This window comes from Chinchilla lanigera, unplaced genomic scaffold, assembly GCF_000276665.1.
Source record: "Chinchilla lanigera isolate Chin_1 unplaced genomic scaffold, ChiLan1.0 scaffold00004, whole genome shotgun sequence".
Taxonomy (NCBI): domain Eukaryota; kingdom Metazoa; phylum Chordata; class Mammalia; order Rodentia; family Chinchillidae; genus Chinchilla; species Chinchilla lanigera.
In genome coordinates, this window is record NW_004955405.1 from 14,098,999 (window position 1) to 14,110,922 (window position 11,924).

Below are 11,924 nucleotides of genomic sequence, written 5' to 3' on the forward strand. Positions count from 1 at the left end.
TGTTTATTTATTTTTGCTTTACTGAGAATTGAGAACAGGGACTGCAGAGCTATACTTCCACCCTTTGAAAATTTTTGTTTTTATTTTTGTGAGATGAGGTGTCACTAAATTACCCAGGCTGCCCCTGAATTTGCCATCCTTTAGGTCCTGCCTCAGCTTCCTGAATAGCTGGGACTGCAGGTGTACTAGATCATACCTAATCGTTGCTTTTTTTTTCATTTCTGAAAGCATTTTCAATCCTATTATTTGAGCTTTATTGGAAATATGTAAGCAGAAAAGGAAATATGTTGATTTTAAAAATGAAAACTCATTCAGCAGCAGAGTTGCCCATAGCTGAAAAACCAAAAATCTAGAAGTGATAGAAGCAAGAGTAGAATACTGGCGTAGGAACTTCTAGGGTAATGATCTTTATTGAGAAAATACAAATTTTAATTTAATAAGTGAAAACTAATTGAAACCAATTAAAATAGAAAGTAAAACCTATTATACTTAGAAAAAATGTTGAGGCAATAAATGTGCAAACAAAACATTTGTTTTAAAAAGTGATGAAACTTTAAATTTTTTAAATGGACACATCTATAATGATAAGAAAATGTATCCCATTTCTACCCCAATACATAAGACAGAAGAATTTTCCAGACAGTATGGATAACATCTATCAGAAAAACCCATATTGGCCAAATAGAAGATAAAAGAAACTAACATTAGCCAATCATAGCTTATAAAATATAAAAGGTAAACATAATAGGCAAACCAGGTCAATATCAAGAGACAAAATTAGAAAAGTATATTGCTGTTAAAGAAAAATCATGGAAGTTTCACTAATTACAAAAGATAGTCTACTAAAATCCAATACCCATTATTGATGAAATGAAGAGATAATGCAAATGTATATATACGTAACAAAATTTTATTCCATTATAAAGAAGGATCAATTCACGTCATTTGCAAGAAAATGGATCTTGAAACCATAATATTAAGTGAACTAAATCAGACACAGAAAACTAATTATCACATGGTTTCTCTTACATAAAATTAAACCCAAAATTAAAATAAAGGAGAAATGATAAGAAACTGGAAGGTGAACTTCTGGAAATAGGGAATGTGAAGGGGATGAAAGAAAAAGTATAGGGAAGGGAGGAAAAAGGATAGAAAATGATCAAGATACGATTTGTGTATGTACCAGTTACTGAAAATGAACATAAGCTAATGAAAAAGATTTTTCAAACGGGGTTTTTTGGAAAGATGATATAGAACCAAAGGTTATAGAACATCTGTATACTAATAAAGGATATATAAAATCTACAGCACTTAATGTAGTTAATTCTTTATTCTGTAATTATCAGAAGCATTCTTTTAAACACAAGAAGAGATGAAATAAAATTCTCTTGTGCACAGATGATATTTACATGAATATTTTTATAAAGTGTACAAATAATATCATTGGAAGTACTGAAACAATGCAATAATGTTGCTCGATATAAGATCAAAATCCAGTATCAGAAATCAAGCATTTAATGTCACATTTCAAATGTAATACAGCTACCTAGTGACCATATCAAATAATAAGAAAGGAATAAGATTTTATGCACAAATAACAACATTTTCTTCTGATAGATGGAAATATCTGAAATCGAGAGAGATAGGAGGTTGTTATACAAGAGTGTAATATCCTTGTTCCAAATATATGGGTTGAAAATAATCATGATTAAATGTGATTAAATGTTTTCGTATAGCTTGATAAAGTCTAAGATTTATGTGAAAAAGACAGGCTTATAGATAAGTTGGAAGGTTTCACCTGAAACATAAAATGATACGGGTCCCTCAGATAACTTCATGGAAACTGGTGACAGACAGAAGAAAAATAAGGAAAGCAGTTGGTAGCAAAAGGAGAGAAATAATAATATAGATTGGATAAAGTAAAAACTAAACAAGAATTAAGGAGAGGAGATAATGTCTGGATTAACAAGAATAAAAATCTGTGAATGAATTTCACAACTGAGAAAGAACCAAGCTTAAGAGGGAAATATCCATAGTTGTCCCCAAAATGCATGTTGACTAATTATCACTGCCCCATTTACTAGTAGAGTAATTTAGGAAACATTCTTTATGAACTTTGACTTTCTGATTGTAATAATGGAGGTAGCAGTTTACTTCACACAAATAAATTTAAGTTTTAAAGTGGTTAGAGAGGCTGGGAAGATAGCTTAGTGGCACAAGTGCCTGTTGCCTGGCAAGAGCAAGGTCCTGAGTTTGATTCCCTGGTACCAAAAATGTAAATAAATAAAATAAAATAGAAAATAAACTGGTTAGAAAAATGGGTAAAGTTCCTTTCCTGAAAAGGTGGTATTTAAGTGGAAAACAAAGACAAATGTATCAGAGTAAAAGGAGAGTTGGCTATGGGTGTGTTGTATGAGAGGACTGAAGGCAGGAGAGGAGTTTGAGCTGGTGGGTTAGGAAAAAATAACCTCTCAAATAACAATTTTAATGTTCTAGTAAAGTCAGAATTTTGTAACTTTGATAGACAGAAACCCATTTTTCACATAAAAGCGTGTATCTTTTCCATTCTGATCAAAAAGTTTCAGGATTGTATTTATAGGAAATGTCATTTGACAATAGTTTTTACTTTTGGCATAAATCCTTTACTAGTGTTGTAGTCAGGGTTTACAAGAGAAACAATTTAATACAGGAAGCATAATTTATAGGATTATTTTATAATATTCACCCCAAGAGTCAAATGCAAGAGTGAGGGAGATCTGTCCACATACTAAAGACCGAAAGATTCCAGCTAAGGACCTGAATGTTACGGCAATGTCGTGTATGAGTCTGGCTGAAGACCTAGTGCTGTTGGCAATGTCTTCCATGAGTCCAGCTGGAGGATTAGAGCGCATAATGTCTCATGCAAGTCTATACCAAGGATCAATACTAGAAAGATCCAATGCAGTCCGTGGTGGAAGCTAGAAGGTCTGTGCCAGAGGAATGAAGGATCTGTGCCAGTGGGCTGAGGAACCTGCACTGGAGCCAGGAAGCAACGCTGAAAAGAAACAGAGCTCTCCCAAGGAGAACCACAGCCATCCTCAGCAACACTGAGGACCCAAGCTCCTAGGACTGAGAAAAATGAGTTCATATCAGGAAAACCAGGATGACAGGCTTCTCCAGAAGAATCAACAGCTCACTATCTTCCCTTCATTTCCTCTTTTATGCTGTTGACAGCAATCCTCAGGTGGGTCACTCACACCCAGAACAACACTTACACAGTTGAGCTGGGTGTTACAAGTTGACCGTTAGTTCATCCACCACAGCTAGCATCTTGTCAGTTGAATAAAATAAATCATAGCTAGGAATATTATTCCACAGAACTCTAAGCAAATACTCTCTTATCAATATGATACCTAATATATGCAAATTTAATCTTCAATCTGCAGAAAGTCTATCATACATACACAAGACCCTGCCACTCTTGATGTACTTTTATTTCCCAATTTATTCTTCTCCCATGGCATGTTTCTTACTCTCCCAGCTCTCTGAATTTTCAAACATACACATGCACACACGTGCCTACACCGGGGTTGTAACTTTAAACCCAGGTACTCAGTTTACGCTAAAGTTAGCTAACTCAGTTTACGCTAAAGTTAGCTAACATGCTTTTTTCATCTTATGGCCGTGTGAATTTTTGTTGCTGAAGGTCTTGCAGGCCAGCTGCTTTGACACTTTGAAGGGAGATTAGTGTTGGCTTCTTTATTATTTCCTCAACAGCTAAATTTTCTTTCTGAATTAAAACTGCTTGTGTCATTTCTGCCTAGTATTGGATTCAACAATGAGCTAATAATTGATTTAGAGTCTGTGTAGTACAGGAAATAACATTAAGCTCCATCTTGACTCTATAGCAAGCTATCTGACCTTAATCCTATCACTTTGTCTCTCTGGAGCAACTTTATATGTTGATAAATTAATAACCTTGGATGAAGCAAATTCTCAGTTATGTTTTATGTGTAAGATTTTATGATGACATGAAGTAAACAGTTGAAAAATCACTGTCAAACTTATTCACAAAAACATTTTACCATCTATAAACAGAGAATTTAGAAGTAACTATGGTTTTTATTGTATTTGTTTATTGCTTTGTGTTTCAAAAATAGTTTCTAGCGCTTTGCCCTGGACAGCTCACCATTCCTTGGATTAGAAATGTGTCTTTCTAAGCACTGATCCTGTCTCTTGTTTCATATTTACGTTCAAGGTCATTCTAGGTATTTCCAAGTGCATTTCACAGGAACATCACATCTTCTCTTATGCAAAACTGAAGCCCAGGAAGCTGCATTTTCAGTACATACCCAAGTGAAACTTATGCATTCTAAACTCTGAGAACCTCCCAGCCCTGCAAAGCAAGCAGAAAATAACTACCTTGATTGTATCAGTTCTCGCTAGGACATCCCTACCATGTTTGTAGAAAATGGAATATATATTACAAAGCTAATGACATCCATTAGAAAGACTCAGTTATTGATATATTTACAATGGTAGGTTGAAATGAGATATTTGTCTATTGATCAATTAATGCAAGTGAAGATTTCATGCTATCCAAGTGCACTACTGTTTCTTATTTGATCAAGTAATCATTGTTTCCAGTTTATGGGGAATCATGATTGTTCTACCACTGTTTTTTAAGGACCCATAGCAGCTGGATGGTGAGCCTGAGGTATATTAATTTTTCACCTTGTCCCTTATGCACAAAACTACATATATATCACTAGATATTCTAACCATTTGACATGTTTTACAGAATAAAATTTCTTCACGTATTCCAACAGAACATCAAGAGTTTCTTTCATATATAAACATAGATAGATAGATAGATAGATAGATATTCCTGATCCCCCTATTAGCCTTAGTTAATCTTTATGTATTTATTCATCAACTTTACCTTGAAGGACTGTTTCTAACAATACCAAAGGTATGGATCTTGTCAGAGACATTATGTCAGTTCTCAGGCACCACCCGGCTATTCTTAGCAGTGACATGAAGGGACAGCATGACCTGAGGGAAGTGTTCTGGGATAACGTTTCCAGATACCTTCCTCACATTAAAATGAAATACATATAAAGGCCCCGACTTTCTCTTAGGCAGCACAATCCTCTCTTGGAACTCACCTATTACTCTCTCATGGTGTATCTGTAAATTTTTAACTTTTCTGTATTTCCTGGCTATTGATACACATTCTTTTACTTCCTACAGCACCAGGTCTTCCCACAGAGCACCCCACATGGCACTGTTCTTTATTGTCAAATGTGCTCTGTCTGGCTAATTTCACATCTTCCACTGAAAAAATATGTAGCCATGCTATTTGTACTTACAAGGGCGTGACTCTTTTGAATTGTGTTTGTGTCTGTATCTTTTGCCTCAAGGCTTCCCAAATTCTTTCTATGTAATGTTTATTACATTTTTTACGATTTGGTGTCATCTACCTCAACAAGTATGGTATGTCAGTTACTTTCTCAAAGGTTGGTAACATGTTTTATTGATGACAATCATCAAAGTCATACCCACAATGTACAGAAAAATGTGTCCAATAGTTGCACATTTGTATTAAATGTATCAGTAGGTAATTCATGCAAATATAGAAAAGCACATCTTGATGTCACCACCTTCATTGGAGGCAAGAAAAGACATCTAGGAGAAGAGTCATTGTTATGGAATAACTATCTTGAAACCCCTGGGAGAAGACATTTGCAGCCACGCCTGGAAAACTGCCTCACACGTTAATGGAACACACAGAGGAGCTGGAGGTAAATAGTCTGGTTGCCAGCAGGATGAGCAATAGAGAGTATCAAGGGTATAAAGGACTCCTGCTGTTACTTCTGCCACTCTTTGGTGGTGAAGAAAGTAGCCCACAGTTGAATGAGATACTCAGAAGGGTAAGTGCCAAAGTGTGAAATCAAGTGTTGCCTTGAACAATTGTATGCTAGGGGCTGAGGATTTAGCTCAGCGGCACAGCGCCTGCCTGGCAAGCACAAGGTTCTGAGTTCAATTCCCAATACCGGAAAAAAAAAAAAACAACAACAACAACAAAAAAAACCAGTTATATGCTAAAGCCTTGAACTCATTCTGTGTTCATGAGTAGTAGTCATACTAAATCAGTATGCTCGCACCTTCCTGGCTGGGCTTGTAAAATCAACTCCCATTTAAAAAATCTACACTGGAGTCAGAACACAATGACCAACCATTCTGGGACATATAGCAGAGCTCATGCTCAAGGTAGAGGTTTGTGGTGGTTTATTTCATATGTTAATTTGACGAGGCTAAACAATGGTTGGTAAAACATTATTTCCAGGTGTGTCTGTGAGGATATATTTTGAGGAGGTTAGAGTTAGACTCAGCAGAGGAATAAGGGAGTTTCACCCTCACTGATATTGGCAAGCATTGTACAAACAGTTGAAGAAACAAAAAGAACAGAAATGAAAGGAAATAGTGAATTTCTTTCTTTTCCTGAGTTAAAATTTCTCCCTTGGGATATCAAAACCCTGATTCTGGGTCATTTTGACTTTAAGAGTTCTCAGACCTTTAGCTTCAGCCCAGGAATTACAACAACTCTCCCCCGGTTCTCATGTCTTCAGACTTAGACTGAATTACACGACCAACTTTTCTATGACTTTAACTTGCAGACAACATATTGTGGGACTTTTTACCTCTATAATCATATAGGCCAATTCCCATAGCAAGTATTCTACATATTTATACATATCCTAGTAGTTCTACCGTTCTACACAACCTGACTGACATGAGTCCCTGAAGGAGTCTAGCCTAAGATGGTATTCCCAGGTATTGGAGAGGCCTTAGAAAATTCTGACAAAGACCCTCCAAAGCACACGGGTGCCCAGATGTGTGGGTCCAGAGTTGGACTCCACTTTAACAGACTAAGGGGACTACGGAACCACCACATACAAAAGTTGAATCTTTCTGTTTTTATCTTGTAAATACTGGTTTCGTTCTCATTCCATACAATCACAGTTCTTCTGTCATGAGCTGTACACTGTGTACTTCAGAGAAATCGTGTGTGTCTGTGTTTAGTATACTCATCTTGAGCTTCCTTACTATCTCTTAAGTCCTTGTCAAAAATCAATTGACTATAAGTGTTTGGGTAATTTTTGAACTTCCAATTCTCTTACATTAGTCTATACCTATACTTATGCCATACAACATTATTTTTACTACTCTGATTTTATAGTATGATTTGAAATAAAGAAGCGAGCCCTGTTATGTTTTCTATATTAATTTGGCAATGAGGGAGCCAGTGCAGTTCCATATGAATATGAAGATTCACATGTACATTTCAGCAACAAGGCCATTAGAATTTTGATCAGGACTATACTAAATATATCAGTGAGGAAAGAATATTCAACAAATGAGACTGAGACAAAAAGATGAAGTTGGACTCCTAGATTATTCTACATATAAAATTTAACTCCAATATAATCAACAACTGAAATATAAGAACTAATACAATAAATTCTAAGAAGAAAATATATAAGTAAATCTTTATGATCTCAAATTAGCAGTGATTATTAGATTTGACATGAATGAACAAATAACAAAACAAAAATAGAAAAATTAGACTTAAAATTGAAAATGTTCATCAAAAGACATTATTAATAATGAGAAAAGCCATCCTAGGGAATGAAATTAAATATTTTTGAATCATATGTTTGATAAGTGTTTAATAGACAAAATATTATAAAATATTTTACAATTCAGTGACCAAAAGGCACTTACCAACTTAAAATAGGCATAGGACTTAAGAAATCATGTCTCCATAAAAGATAACAAAGGCTAACCACCACAAAAGATGCTCAGCCCAACTGATCATTAAAATTGGCAAATCATGGTGAGGTACCACTAGAAAATAACGTATGCTAGAAACCATGTGGATATTTAAAATCTATGGCACATGCAGGTGGGTGGATAAAATGATACAGGCACTGTGCTAAATACTTTGTTTCCCTCAAAGAGTTAAACACTGAATTTGACTCAGTGATTAAACCCATACATGTATAACGCAAATACCCTAAGTAAATGTGTAGCACAAATAAATAAAAACAGGTCCACATGGAAACTCAGATGCTCATGTTTATAAAAACATTATTCATAGTAGTCAAAAGATGAAAATAACTCACATGCCCATTAAAATGGATGAAAGGATAAAAAAGTAATGAATACTCACGATGAATTATCTAGCCATACAAAGCAAAGGCATACTGTACATACTGCACTTGGACCAACATGAAAGCATTATTTTTTGCAAAATAAGTCATATATAAAGTCCACATATATAAGATTATCTTGTGCCATTTCCATAACAGACAACTGTAGAGAGATACAAGCAGTTCCAAGGTTACCAAGGAATAGAAAGTAGCAAAACAGGAATAATTACACTTAGTGGATACAGAGCATTTGGGGGATGATGAAGGGATTTTGAAACAAGACAGGGGGCTGGGGATTTAGCTCAGCGGCAAAAGCGCCTGCCTGGCAAGCACAAGGTCGTGAGTTCGGTTCCTGGTACCAGAGAAAAACAAACAAAAAAAAAGAAACAAGACAGACTTGGTGAAACAAGATTGTGAACTGAATAGCGCTGAATTAATTATATGATTTAAAATAATTGTGCTTTATGTGAATTTCACCTTGAAAAAATGAGATAAACAGGTTCAGTTACATCAACATATGGTTGATTTTCATATTTTCACTCAAAGCTCCTCCCCCCCTCAATGTCCTGCTTCTTTGAAATCTTATTAATTTCTTTTACTATCCTGCATCTCTACTACGATTTTACTCTTGTCGAGGATATGGTCAGGTAGGAGTTTCAGTTTTCAAATTATTCCAAGGATACAGTACAGGAAGCTAAAGTTTATTAAAATATTCATTGTATACAATGGTGGAGATGCATGTTAAACTTATCAATTATTGAAGGAAGTCTGTCCTGAAAACTGTATGGCAAAATCAAGGCCTGCTAAACCAAGCAGTTAAATTACCTTTACTTTTATCATAAAGGCTTATATTTTATTTCAAATAAACATGTTAAAGTGCAATGTGACAAATACCGTGAACACTGAGAACTAAATCATGGAACTGCCTTTGTATGCTAGGTTCTAAAAGCAGACCGCTGAAGAATAAATGATGCAGATTATTATGTAATTAATTTTCTATTTTTCTACTGCGTTATGGAAGCAGGATGATAGATTTTGGATTTTCTAATTTTCAGCAATACTATGTAATGTGTAGCTCATATGGTGAGATTTTTATAAGATGATGCAATAGAAAGCAAAGTATTATTTTGGAACTTTTATATAATTCATCCTGTTTGCTAATAAGTGGCATCCTGTTGGCTAATAAGTTCCTCCAGCACAGCAAATTGTTTTAGTCTTTCAAAAATAAATTCATTAATAAATCTCCATCAGACCAGAGGACTTGTACTTTGTAGCTCATCCCTGCCCACAAAAGAATAAAATTCTTTGTGTTAGTATGTGACTGCAGTACTTTCTTTTTCATTAATATGTTGAAACTATTTTGAATATAGTAAAAGTAAAAGAACTAAACATGGAAGATAAAAATACTTTCCTTGGTTTTGCAATTATTAAATTACTATACTTATAATCAGTTTGAACACGTCTTTTTCACCACTTCTAGAGTATACTTTCAGAAGTAGTGATGACTGTTATATGAAATAGAGAGTGTTTAAATAGATCTAAAAATTTTTTTGATGTTAGGAATATGTGAAAATTGTCATATTTCCATGATGTGTTAAATTTATAGTATTTTATTCTTTCATAATTAATTCCACATATGATTTATTTAGCACTGTATCAATGTATTTCTGCATATGTTTGTATTTATACACATTGCTTTTCTACCATTTGCTATTGCTAAAACAAATAACATTTAAATACATGAAAGCGCTTTCTTATTCTGTATTAATATTGAAGAAATACTCTGGAGGAATAAAGGTGAAAAAGGAAATATATTAGCTGAAAAGCTGCATGATAAGGACAGTTTAGATTTTTTTTTAGAAAAAGTGGTTATAAATCAATTTCACTTTACTATAAAATACCTAATATACAAGTAATATTTTCTTTCCTTAAATCAGATTTTATTGGTACATTTTAGAAAATATTCTCAATAACTATAAAGAGCTTAAATTTCTTCTATGTCTATGAGCACAATATAAATTTTGAAATCTCTGAAGATATTTTATTTGGCATGCATTTACTTGTTTAACAGTCAGTACACATGTTACCTTAGCAGTTAAGATTATGTTTATTGGGCACTTTTCATATTTTCAGTTGAATGAGATTAGGAAGATTGTAATTGATAGGATGCATGTGTAGAGTTTTCTATATAATACTCTATATGTGCATGTACTTTTTCATTTGATAAGTGGTTATTTTATTTGATGGTCTCTTGTTTCTAGGGATAATGGCTATTGTCTCAACTGAGAGTATATTTCTCTTTACCTGATTATTTCAAACAAACACATTACACTGTACAGGTCTCAAACATTTTAATCAATTCTATGACATTTATATTCATAAGGATTAATTCTGTTATTGTATAATTTGATCTTTACTTTACAAGTTTTTCTTTAAGGAATTATCCAAATATAAAATAAAATACAACAGCTTTTTTTAAATAAGTAGAAAATACAACAGTTTTTTTAAAAAAAGCAGAAAATGTTTACATGGGAAGGGGGTCTAGGGAAGAGAGAGGGGAAAAGGAAGGAAGGGAAAAGAAAAAAAATGTGAAGAGAAAGAAAATATGGAAATACAGTTTTTGTAAGTAAGGAGAGGAAGAGGTACTAAGGGAGAGGAGTGGAACAGGAAGAGATAGAACCAAGATATGTCATGTACAGATACAAATTCCCTATGATGAATGTGACTATTATGAGTACCTACAATGTACCAATAAACTTAACTAATTAAAAAAGCCTCAGACAGTCCTATTTTCCTCATTAACCTCATATTTATTTTGCAAAGTAGATACCTTTAAACATAGGAAAGATACACTGAGAAGTGTAATTTCTTCCTTTTACTAACCTAGGCTATTTAGCTTACATATACAACAGGAATTGTTTTCCCTGATAATTACTTCCCACTTTTACTCTTCTGTTTGTGACTTTTTTCTTAGAGCAAAGCGAAGTTACAATTGTGAACCAAATGCAATAAGAATAATTAGAATGTCGTTCTATCATAATCATTTCTTCTGTATTATTTGACATATTTATTGCCAAAATGATAATATATTTTAAAAATAAAAGTATTTCAGAATTTCCTTATACTACCATCATGTTTACTATAGTTAAAGATTTTTACAAATAGTTTTAAACACTGAATGTGGGGATGGACTGAATATGGTAACCATTTTCTGAAGGTTATCTGTATCTATAAAATGAAATGTTTGATAAATTAAAGACAACTCTATACTTCAGAATTTAAAGATTCGCAATGTCAGGCACTTTGGTGTTTTTTGCTGTCGTAGTTGTTTTGTCTTTTTTTTTTTTTTTTTTTTTTTTTGAGGTTGGGTCTCTATGCAGTTCAGGCTGGCCTTCACCTCACGTTGTAGACCAGGCTGGTCTCAAATTCACCACGACCCTCCTGCCTCAGTCTCCCTAGTGCTGGGATTACAGGCATGTGCCACCAAGCCCGGCCGTAAGGCATTTTGTAATTTCTTTAAAAAGACTGAAGTTTGAGAGTAATTATTCCTCAAATTGTGACCCTGAGATTTCTCACATCTGGAATAATATGAGGTATGCACTATTTCCCGTAGATTTAAAGGCAATATATACCTCAGCACAAAGCACTCATTTTTGTTTGCAGATTTTTAGATTAATTTTTAAGGTGTTTTCTTTGCTTTAGAAGTTAAGTGTTCATTTGAAAAGCCTC